Source organism: Pinus tabuliformis, chromosome J (genome assembly GCF_031772625.1).
Source record: "Pinus tabuliformis cultivar Carrire ecotype Pingquan chromosome J, CPIR1, whole genome shotgun sequence".
In the NCBI taxonomy this organism is placed as follows: Eukaryota; Viridiplantae; Streptophyta; class Pinopsida; order Pinales; family Pinaceae; genus Pinus; species Pinus tabuliformis.
In genome coordinates this window covers 832,535,481-832,547,045 of record NC_142295.1, presented here as the reverse complement: position 1 = coordinate 832,547,045, position 11,565 = coordinate 832,535,481, and positions in this window count along the sequence as shown.

Below are 11,565 nucleotides of genomic sequence, written 5' to 3'. Positions count from 1 at the left end.
GCATACGGACTCGGTTTGACGAACCGTTTGCACCACCATGATTACGACGAAGAGATATTCAACATGAAGCTAGTTTGAGGACAATCCAAACAATTTCATTTTTGACCCTTCCCGAGTCCTCTTGGACTTCTGCATGTGTCTGGAGCCACTTGGATCACTACTGCTGCTTGACATTTTTTGGCATCCTAGGGAGATGGTTTTTCCTCCATACTGTGGGAAATCCCTTCTCTTTTCTCCCTACATTTTTCTCCTCCCTCTAAGTGTTTAAACAATAGTAATGCAATATGGATGGATAGGGGTTTGATTTTCGTCTATGGTAGGGGGTGAATGAGATGCACAAATTGATTTCGTGATTGTTAGAGGTTGAATCACACATTTTTTTATTGAAATCCACAACAACGAAGGAGAGGTCTGTCAATATCTCTGCTCACCATCAACATAGATCCAATCAATTAGTTATTTTCTTTCATAGCCTCAATGCATTGCTCCCACCGTAGTCTGCTCCAACTCTATGTAGAAATTCAAAGCTCCCTCGATTTGCAACTGGTGAGTAGGAGAATGGAAATATGGTGAATGTATTACATTGTTTTGGTTGAATGGTTGGGATACACAATAGGTTTATCCATTGTGCGTGCCAATTATAGACTGGCAGGTTTTCTTTTTTTTAATTTTTTGATTCGGTTTAATTTGTATTCATTTTCATCTTTTCACTTTGCAATGTTGATGTGGGAGGCTTCCATGTTATTGTCATTTTTTATGAGGTTTGAGTACCAATATTGGATGTGCAATGTGCATAGGCACATGGGATAAGTTGGAATGTTGGTTGATGTAAAACCCTCATTAGAGGAATATTGAGGTAAAAAATGGGTCTTCTAAGGAAAATTTACAATCAAAATTCACTTTGTGAGAACCAATCACATTTTAGGGGATAACATCGTCCCCCATGTTTGAGGTATCATTGCTTGAGTTAAAAGTACTTGTCACATTCTCAATGGTGGATAAAAACTCATGGTTAACCATGGTAGTGCTCTAAGTACTTTTAAAGTCATAAAATAAAGTACTCATAATAAAGGTCATTTCACATTTTTTAAATAAAATATTATTATTGTCATTTCATATTTTTTTGAAAGAAACAATGCATATCCCTATACAATCTTCACATCTTTACACACTTTTCAATAAATATTATATTTGTATAAATTCATATATTTATTTTTTATTATATATTCATTTCATTTTATTTAATATTACAATTTCAAATTAATTATAAATTAATATCTATACATATATAAATAAATACTTACTCATAAGTAAATATTAAATCTATTTCAATAATAATAATAATAAAATAATACAACTCAATTTATTTCATTAGGATTATATTAATATTATATATAATATTATGAAAAATGATCTAAATGTAATAGAATATATTATATTCATTTTTAGATTATATATAATATCTTCTTATATTATAAATCAATTCAATTCAATATGTAATATAAAATTAATACATAAAATAATATATTACATTTATTGTATTATATTATTTAATTTTTATATATATATATATATATTTTCCCAAGGAAAAATCGTAATTTTCCATTAATATAGAAAAATTACATGTTGTAGACGCCTGTATGACATATGCAGTAAGTTTGGTCGTGGCCATAAAAAATATGAGTCTGTACATTATTTACCACGCAGGGTATACTCAAAAAGTTCATCTAAAGACTATATACAATGTATAAAACAAGCATTGATAGAAATCACTGCTATATACTGCAAAAATTAGGGCCTAGCAGCCCGTTGGTAGAACTGGTCTATATAGGGACGATGATAATACTGGTAATGTTCTTCTCCTTGTTGTTCCTGAATTATCCACAGTCCTATGGGGTGGACCGTGGCTTCCTTGGAAAGTTGGTCGGCAGCCATATTACGCTCCTTGTAAATATGTTGACAAGAGAAATAAGTAAATTTTTCTTTGAAGATCATGATTTCATCCAAAATGTTTCTGAAAGAGTGCATATGACATGCAGATGTGTTGTTGAACCAATTGATGATGATTTTAGAATCTCCAAATATCTGAACGTGATTTCATGCATGTGCAAGAGAAAAATGGAGGAGGTGTCTAAGAGAGATCAATTCTGCAAAATTGTTTATCCCCATCCCCAAGCCCATCTTAATTCTGAAGAGGTGATTTCAGTTTTATGCAATATTATACCCCCCCACACCCCTGTGCTTGTGTTGCACCATCAAAATATGCCCAAGGTAGATTGCGATCAATGACTCCAGGTGTCACGACGCGGCCAACAGGGGTGTGATTCTCTTCTAGGATTTCATGATAGGAAAATACAATTTGGGCAATGGATGATGGCCAATGAGCCACTCTATTTCTGAAAATTATCCCATTCCTATTGAGCCAAATAGTCCAACAGGTTAGTAGCGGAAGACAGTGAACTTTTTGGTTCGAGGACCCAGCCCTCCATTTATTCCAGGCTTGTAAAACATTGAGACCGTGCCATCTGTTGGTTATGGATAATGTAGCTAGAACCTGTTCCCAAATGTGAAGCACTGTAGGGCAGAACATAAAAAGGTGATCATTTGATTCCTCTGCTTGTTGACAGAGCACACACCAAGAGGGACCGGAGAAGGATTGTTTCATTAGATTGACCCCTGTTGGTATCTTGTTCCGTAAGACATTCCACATGAATAGTTTAGTTCGTGGAGGTGCTTTTAATTTCCAAAGACTGTGCCACCAATCCAATAGCTCAGGTGGCCTATGGGAAACATGAATGATGGGATAACCAGCTTTGGGGGAATAAGTGCCATGAGTAGCAGGGGCCCAAATGAGTTCATCAGCGCCATCCTTTATTCAGACATGGGATTCTGTCAGTGCATTAATATAGCCATCCCAATATTGCTGCCATCGCACAGGAATACCTAAATGCTCAGTAGTTTTCCTTGCTTGTGTAAAAATTGTGGTATTCCTAGGATCAACAATATGAGCAATCATAAGAATATTTTTGTTCTTGAGAAATTGAGTGAGGTCAGGAGGGAGGCGAAACATGTTGCCACAGCCTGTCTAGGGGTTGATGCCAATTCGCACAGATAAACCATCTCTAATTCTCCAAGTGAGTCCATTCCTGGCGGTGGGTAAAGTATGTGATACTACGCGCCAAACCATGGATGTCCCATTTCTCTGCCAGGTAGGAAAGCAAGTCCAATCCATAAGATGATATGACCATATATATTTGTAGTGAATCACCTCTGTCCAAAGGCTATGGGAGGTAAGGATAAGCCATCCCATATTTGCAGCTAGTGCATGAGAAAAGGAGGATAGGTCTTTCAATCCCCAGCCACCCCATTTATTTGGAATTGCAACGTGTCTCCAGCCCACCCAGGCAAAAGGTTTCCCTTCCTTATAACCATTTCGAAAGGAATCTGTAGCAAAGTTTTTGTGTCCGGGATAAAATTCCTTTAGGAATCCATGCTAGAGACATCCAATACACAGGTGTACCCTCCAAGACTGATTTAATATGCACTAATCGACCCGTTCTGGAGAGGAATCTATGGTTCCAATTGAGTAGTCTTTTTCGATCTTGGCCTCAATCCATATCCAGTCAGCAATCTTATAGCAATGTGGTTTGATCCAGAACCCAAGGTATTTGAGCCCATCATCCAGTTCATGGCTCTGGAATGGGAATTTCTATTGTGCCACCTGAGCTTCCTGTGGAGTGCAGACTGAGAGGGTGATAATGGATTTCAATAGATTAGGTTCCATACCTATGGCCGAAGAGAAGAGCAACAATATGTCATAGGATGCAGTGGTGTCCCAAATGCTTGAGAAAGATGAGCACATCATCAATGAAGAGGAGGTGGGTGAGAATACATTGGTCTGATATGTTGAGTCGCTAAAAGCACCCCTCCCTTTTGGCTAAGGCTATTAATCTTCTAAGTCCCTCCATGACCAGCAGAAAGAGGAGCAGGGAGAGGGGGCATCCTTGTATGAGTCCACGTTCTGCATGAAAAAAGTTGGAAGCAAATCCATTGTTCAGGACATTGAAAGAGACATTAGTGATGCAGCCCATGATCTAGTTAGTGAAGGGAGGAGGAAAGCCTAAATGGGTGAGTAGCATTCTGAGATAGAGCCAGCTCACCTAATCAAAAGCTTTTGAGAGGTCAATTTTTAGAATGGCACCTTTAAGCTTTTTTGTCTTAATGGAGTGGAGGGCTTCCTGAGCTGTGCCAATAGCCTCATGAATTTGTCTATTATGGAGGAAAGAAAATTGTTCTGGAGAGATATGACATGAAAGGATAGGCTTAAGTGTATTGGAAATAATCTTGGCTATGATCTTGTATAGACAGTTGCAGAGTGAAATAGGTCTGAAATCATTGAAAGATATAGGAGAGTTAGATTTGGGGATGAGGGCGATGAAGGTAGAGTTGATGGCCTCATACATTCTCCCTGAAATCCTGCAGTCCTCCACCACCTTTAGAAGATCCTGTCCAATAGTATTGTAAAAGGCTAAGTAAAACTCAATAGTCCCTCCATCAGGTCTCGAACTTTTATATTTTTTGAACCATATTAGTGTGATTTCCAATTCTCCCATAGTAACAGGATTTGTAAGCTCCTCTGCCTCTTCCGGATCAACAAACCGAGGGAAGAGTCTAGCGATCCGTACTATTTCGGCAAGGGTGGCACCAGGGGGAGCCTTGACAAGCTTCTGGAAATGTGAATTGCCCAGGTGTGCCAGCTGATGAAAAGATGTTGCGAGCTAACCATCCTTAGTTGACATGTGCTAGATGGTGTTGTTGACTTTTCTTCCCTTTGCATAATTTTGGAAGAAAATTGTATTCTCATCTCCAGCTTGAAGCCAAATAGCCCGACTTCTAAGGTGCCATGTTTCTTCTCTATCTTTGAGAATTTTGGATCTCTGAGTCTCCAGGTCAATGAGATTTGATTTAGCCTCCGCATATATAAATCCTCGCCCCTACTCATCCAGGAGATTGGCGAGATTAGACTCAATGGTAATGAGAGTCTGTTCATCCTGATCTCATTTGTCTTTTGCCCATTTAATAGATAATCTCTTGATTTCAAGAAGGTTATGACATAATCCTTCAGCAATGGTTCTCCCTAGTGCAGGTGAATGAGAGCGCCAGTAGTCCGTGAGCAAATTGATGTAATTGGGGTCCTTTAACCAGGTGGAATTGAATTTGAAAGGTGCCCTAGGCTTTTGGAAAGGACCTGACAGCTCCATGAAGATGGGAGAATGATCATATATTCCTCCAGATCCAACCCACTGTCTATAATTTGGAAGGGTTCTTACCAGAGGTTCCTTGATGAGGAACCTATCCAAACGCCTAGCTAGAGTAGCATCCCCTGTTCTTTTGTTGCGCCAAGTAGGCTGAGATTTGTTCATAGGTATGTCAATCAAGTGGTGTTGCTCAAGAAGCTACTCCATAGTGTCAGATAAGGGATCCACTTGTGCATTGCATCCACAAGATTCCCCATATCCAATGGAGAAATTCAAATCCCCACCCAAAATGAGATTGTCAGATCTGACAAAAGATAGATTGAGGAGGTGGTTCCAAAAACCAGCTCTGTTTTGACAGGGGCATATACATTGATAATCCTGAAATCCATGCCAAACTCCGAGGAGTAGATTTCCATACCGATGAAGCTAGATCCTCCCCAAGAGGCTTTGAGTTGGATAGTGCGAGGGTTTATGCCCAGAGTAAGACCTTCAGATCACCCAATGACATCAAGTGCATGGAAGGTCCAACCCGGCTTCAATGATTACATTATAGGAATTACCAGATCAACCAAACAAAGAGTTTCTTGAAGGAAGATGATATCAACATTCTCAGATTCAAATAATCTTCCGAGGGCTAGTTTTTTGGGAGGGCTAGCCAATCCTCTGGAGTTAAAGGATAGCCACTTCATGGGGGTGGCCGAGGGAGGGTATTCGATGCTCTAAGTACCCAATCAAGTGTGGATTATCTACCATGTGCACTTCCACCCCATCCTACAAGATATCTTTAGAAATGTGGGATTGACGACCCCTGGTGTTCTTGGAAATGCGAGGAGGGGAGGTCAATCCAATCCCTACATGCTCAGCTAGATGAGATGCTCGGGATCGGAGGTTGTAAGAATGAGAGTGACCTGAGGTGGTTGAGGGATTAGAGGGGACGGGTGAGTGAGCCAAACCAGGGATAGAAGGGGGAGTAGTCGAGATAACAGGTTGGTGTAGGTCCAGGGGGTAGGTAATAGCAATGGCAGTTATGTCTGGAATAGATGCAAATGCACTATGCAAGTGATGAACATATCATTTTAATGAAAAATTAGAAAAAGAACAAAAGGGAGGAGGAATACCCAATGAGCGAGCGGCCGCAGCTGCAGCCCTGGATCTCATCATAGGTAGGGAAGGAGGACGGAGGGAGGTCGAAGTTGGCAGTTGAGTTGATCCGCCCACCGTCGCCAGAGGTTCATTGGATCGAGGAGGTTGTCCAATGGCTGATGTGGGTGCAACAGGAGCAGCATCCTTTTCTTCCTTGGTAGGAGTGGCAGCCGAGCAAACCAGAGGGAATTCCTTATAGAGATGTCCAAATTTATGACACCTTCAACATCTGAACAACACTCCTTCATAATCTAGGATTTGAATGCGAGTGAAGTTCTTCCAATGTAGAGTGATTTTCTCTTCCAACCCTTCTCTGGTATCCAAGTATACCAAAATACGAGCCATAGAACGATTGCTTGAGTTGATATAGATCTTGTCGTAATCCAGAAAGGTACCAAGCGCATTCCCAATGCGAGTGAAAATGTCTTCAGACCAAAAGTGGGGGGGTAACCCTGACAACCTGACCCATAGTGATCCATCACCAATTTTTTCCCATTCTGGATCGAATATGGGCTCCAACGCTTAAGTAGTACCAGGGCCATATCAATATGCCAATACCTGGAGAGTGCCCAAGAGGTGTAATCCTCCCTTTGGAAGTTGAGCGAAAACCATCCCCATTCTAGAGTATGAACCTCTGGGAGTTCCTTGAAAATATTCCCCCAAATTTCCTTGACCCAGAGGTGAAGGCAAGCAGTAGAATAAGATTGGCCTCTGACTCTACCCGCTAAGACCTTGCTAGCCGTATCAACAACTTCACCCATTTGATCCCTTCACCAAATTTGAGTGATAGATCCTTGCTAGTAGCCTTAACACACTTCAGTTTTTTCTTACCAGTACATGGCACGGTCGGATGGTCCTGCAAGGGGTCCTGTGAACCCTGTTGCTCCTGCAGAGAAGGCGGGGAGTTATCCCGGGAGTTTAACACCGGAGTATCAAAGCAACCAGAAGGGGAGGAGGTGGAACCTGACTCTATTGCAAAGGGAGTGAAAGGGTTGGATGATGGATGGGAGGAGCCGACCGTAGTGTCAAACCCTACAGAGGAGGGGAAAGCATAGGGTACCTGGTGAGGCCAAGAATCTGAAGGAAATGGTTCAAAAGGGGGGGAGGGGGCATGCAAGAGGCAAGTAGGTGAAGGGTAGCCAATGACAGGGGTGGGTAGTTAAGGCCCGGGGAGTCGTTAGAGATGGCAGTAAATCACAGATAGGACGAGGAAGGACTGGGGTCAGAACGGGTAGGAGGAGTAACGGAAAACCGTAGAAAAGGTGAAACCTGAACCCCAACAGTCGTAGCCTCTGGTGAATCATTAGGTCACGTTCAGATAGGCTCATAGGGGTTAGGGTCAATAATCCATCGTGTCTTCTTCCATGTTCGACATCCTACAGACAATCCGACGATAGTGAAGGGTGGTTCGTTGACAACAAATCCGAAGAGCTAATGCTGACCGTGACGGTGAAGATGACAACACAACTGTGAGGATGGAAAGTGAGAACTGTGTTGCTTTAGGCGATGAGGTAGAAACCCTAGCCATGCTCCCACCGCCGAATATTCCCGAGCTCCATCTCACCCATCCTCTATAACTCCAATATCTTAATTACATCTTATTATATAATTTAATTGTATAATTTAAATAATATAAATTTTAATTAATAGTATATTATATAATTAAGAATTTATGAACTTATATTAATAATTTATTTTAAGTTATTTAATTACAAAAGACAAATGCATTAGTTGTTCAATGATAATGATTTTTTCTTAAAAGGCTCATTTTTATTTATTGTTACATAACTACAACTTTTTTATTAATTTTATTTTGGTACAACTTTTCAATTGAATTTAACCATGGTTACAGGGATTGTGGTGCAAAAAACCAATTGCAAATTCATAAATATTATTTAATTGGTTTAACTATTATTTTATTATTTCCTTAGGAGGCCCATTCTAGACCTCAAAATTCCCCAAATAAACATAATGGTCTACCCAACCCGCAATAGTGGAAACGAACTAGGTCACCACTCAGCTATCCCAAGGGTTACACATAGAAAGACCAGTAGCCTAGCTTGAGGATAACTAGAGCCACGAAGAATATGATTATGATATTACAACACCTAGGTGCAACCATAACACTATAACATTGAAACTTAAAAATTCAATTGAGAAAACCAAAAAACTTGACAATTTTACCATCACACAAAACCGCTGAGCTTGTTGGCTTTCCTTCCTACCATCAACTTTCACGAAATAAATCCCAAGTTAACCAGATAGTAAAAACACACCAGATATCCATACATATAACCATCTCCAACCATGTAACAAAATGATGGTTGAGGTGGTGGTGCCTAACCTTCGTAGTAGCCTCAACCCTTTCCATAATGGCAATATTATGCTAGAGTGTGACCACCTTAGTCACCGTAAGCTTGAGCCATATGGCTCCCAAACCTCCAACATTGACACACGAGCCCTCATCTCCCAAAAAGATCCAAAACCTACCACTAATTAACTTCTCCTTTTCCATTCATCAGGTGAACCAACCATCTTTCATATTGATGGTCATGGTTTGATCACCCAATGTGGGGTTTCCTAGCCTCTAAGTATTATTCCAAGTCAAACCAAGCAATTTTTTAGGGGAACATTGGACTTCTAGAGCAAATTGCCACCCATGACAACCAAGTTGAGCCTCCTTATGTGGTCATTAACCTCTTTTGGAAGGTTTTCAAATGATGTAAAGATATTTTTATATAAGGACTTAGTCTCCAAGCCTTTTATGGATGACAAGTCAGTATTTCTTGAAGTTTCTTTGCATTTTCTAAATAGAAAAAGGGGGAGAGATGTCAAGAGACTCTTCTATAAATTCAAAGCTCACTCTCCTCCCAAATCATTGTGAATTATTGAGATCATTATGCCATAATGTAATATTTTCATGAAGCTTTGGTGTAAGCCTTGAAGTCTCTTTTTCTTGGCTATTCTACATAATTCTCAAGACAAAATTTGTGCTTATTCAAGACTATGACAAGGCTATCAAGGTCGATCCATTGAGGAGAAACTTTGTCACTTAGAGTGAGATGTCTAGGGTAGGTTCTCTCACTTATCTCATGTTGGTGTGATGTAAGCATTAAATCTCCTTATTGGGCTATACCCTAAGAGTTTTTCAACAAGGGTTTTGATTTTATTTCATTCCATAATTAATCTTATGGTTGAAGACTTTTCCCTTGGTGTGATATCTTCTACTAAGATTTGTTTTAATAACTTATCTTGATTAGACAAGAAGGTAACTTAGCTTCTAGGGTTCTAACTTCTTGCCCTAATCCAGAAAACATTGAATAACCAACTTTGGATGGTCATTCATCTTGATCTCATCAAGCCCTAGTGGAGATAATGCATTAACCCTAAATCCAACAACCAACCATTATTTTTTACAATTTTCAAGTTCTTGTCATTTTATTTATTTATATTATTGCAAAATCCATAAAAATATAAAAATATGAAATACTAAAGCAAAATCTAAAAGATAAAATACCAATTTGTGTTGGAGACAAAAAAAATTGGAAAAAAAATGTGTGGAGACATTACAATGTCCAAAATTTTGAGTGAACACTTCACCTATCTTCAAAGCATAAACTTAAAAATACATAATGAAAAAATGCAAAATCAGTTAATTAAAAAAAATTAAAATTAACTAATCATTAAAAAAAATTAAAATAATAATTAATTAAAAAAATTCTTAACTATTTATTCATAAATAATTTAATATAAATAAATTTAAAAATTGAAGTTTTGATTTTTTTTAGTCCTTTTATACTCCGATAACGTTTGTTTAATAGGTTGAAGATAATGGAGAATATCCTAGGCGGCGGTTCAACATTCTAGGGTTTCTGCAACCTCTGCAATGGCAGATCTCCCCAGACATCTGCAGACCTGCCAGCAACGACGGCAACACGACTTTTCGAATCCAACAGGGCAGTTTCGAGCTCCATGAATCCCCCCCAGGGGGAGGACGCAATGCCTCCCCCAAAGGACGATGAAGAGCGGCAAAAGAATAAGGAAGGCGACAAACCAGAGAATCAGAATGAGGACAGCACGGATCTGAACTCACAACAGGCAAAAAAGGATGACAAAGAACAACCCAAAGTCAGCTCGACCACATGCAAGCCAGTGGCAACTGAGCGTCCGAAAGTAGAATTTCCAAGTCACCGAATCAATGCTCAGATACAGTTTATGAGGGATCATGCACTGATAGGCAAGTTCATAGGACTTTGGCCGACTGAGAAAGCGTTGCGTGGATGGATAGCAGCGAAATGGAACCCAAAAGGACACATCACCCTGCAGCTAGGGCCTAAAGGGTTCTTCACAGCCATTTTTAACTGCCTAGAGGACCGGAACAGGGTTTTGGATGGGGGGCCGTATTTCTTCAATGCTATCGGCCTGTATCTCAGAGGATGGGTAGAGCGTTTCAACCCTGATAAAGAGGATCTCAGCTCGGCTCCTGTCTGGATACGACTTTACTCGCTTCCCATGGAGTATTGGGATGAAGCCTCTCTACAAGAAATTGGTAATGTTCTGGGCGAATTTATCAAAGTAGCAGAGGAAACAAAAATCCGAAGATACACCTCCTACGCACGAATCTGCGTCTACATGCACCTCAACAAGGCACTTCCGGATGCGGTAAGTTTATTCCATGACGATATTGAATGGGTTCAGTTGATTGACTATGAACATGTGCCGTTTAGATGTAGAAGATGTCATGCCCTGGGCCACTTATTTAGGGACTGTCCTTTAACTCAAAAACCCTCATCCCCATCTGCTTCAGATAAGCCTGAGTCTGATGGCTTTACCAAAGTCGCCAGCCGCAGGAAAAATCACAAGAAATCGGCTTCAATTCCTAAGATGCCTCAAGCCAGCTCTTCCAAACCTTCCACGAGCAACAACTTTGAAGCATTAGCCCGACAAAATGATCTCAACTCTGAAAATCCAGCTTCCCCAGAGAGGGAGGCAAAGAAGGACAAACAATCAGCGCATATAGATTCCAAGTCGCTCCAAGAAGATCCTCTGCCCAAAGATACCTTCTCCTCAGCTAAGCACAAGGTCCCAACATGGAATATTCAAGGAATGGAGGTAGACAATATACAATCTGATTCCAGAACAGCAACAGAAACAACTGAAGAAT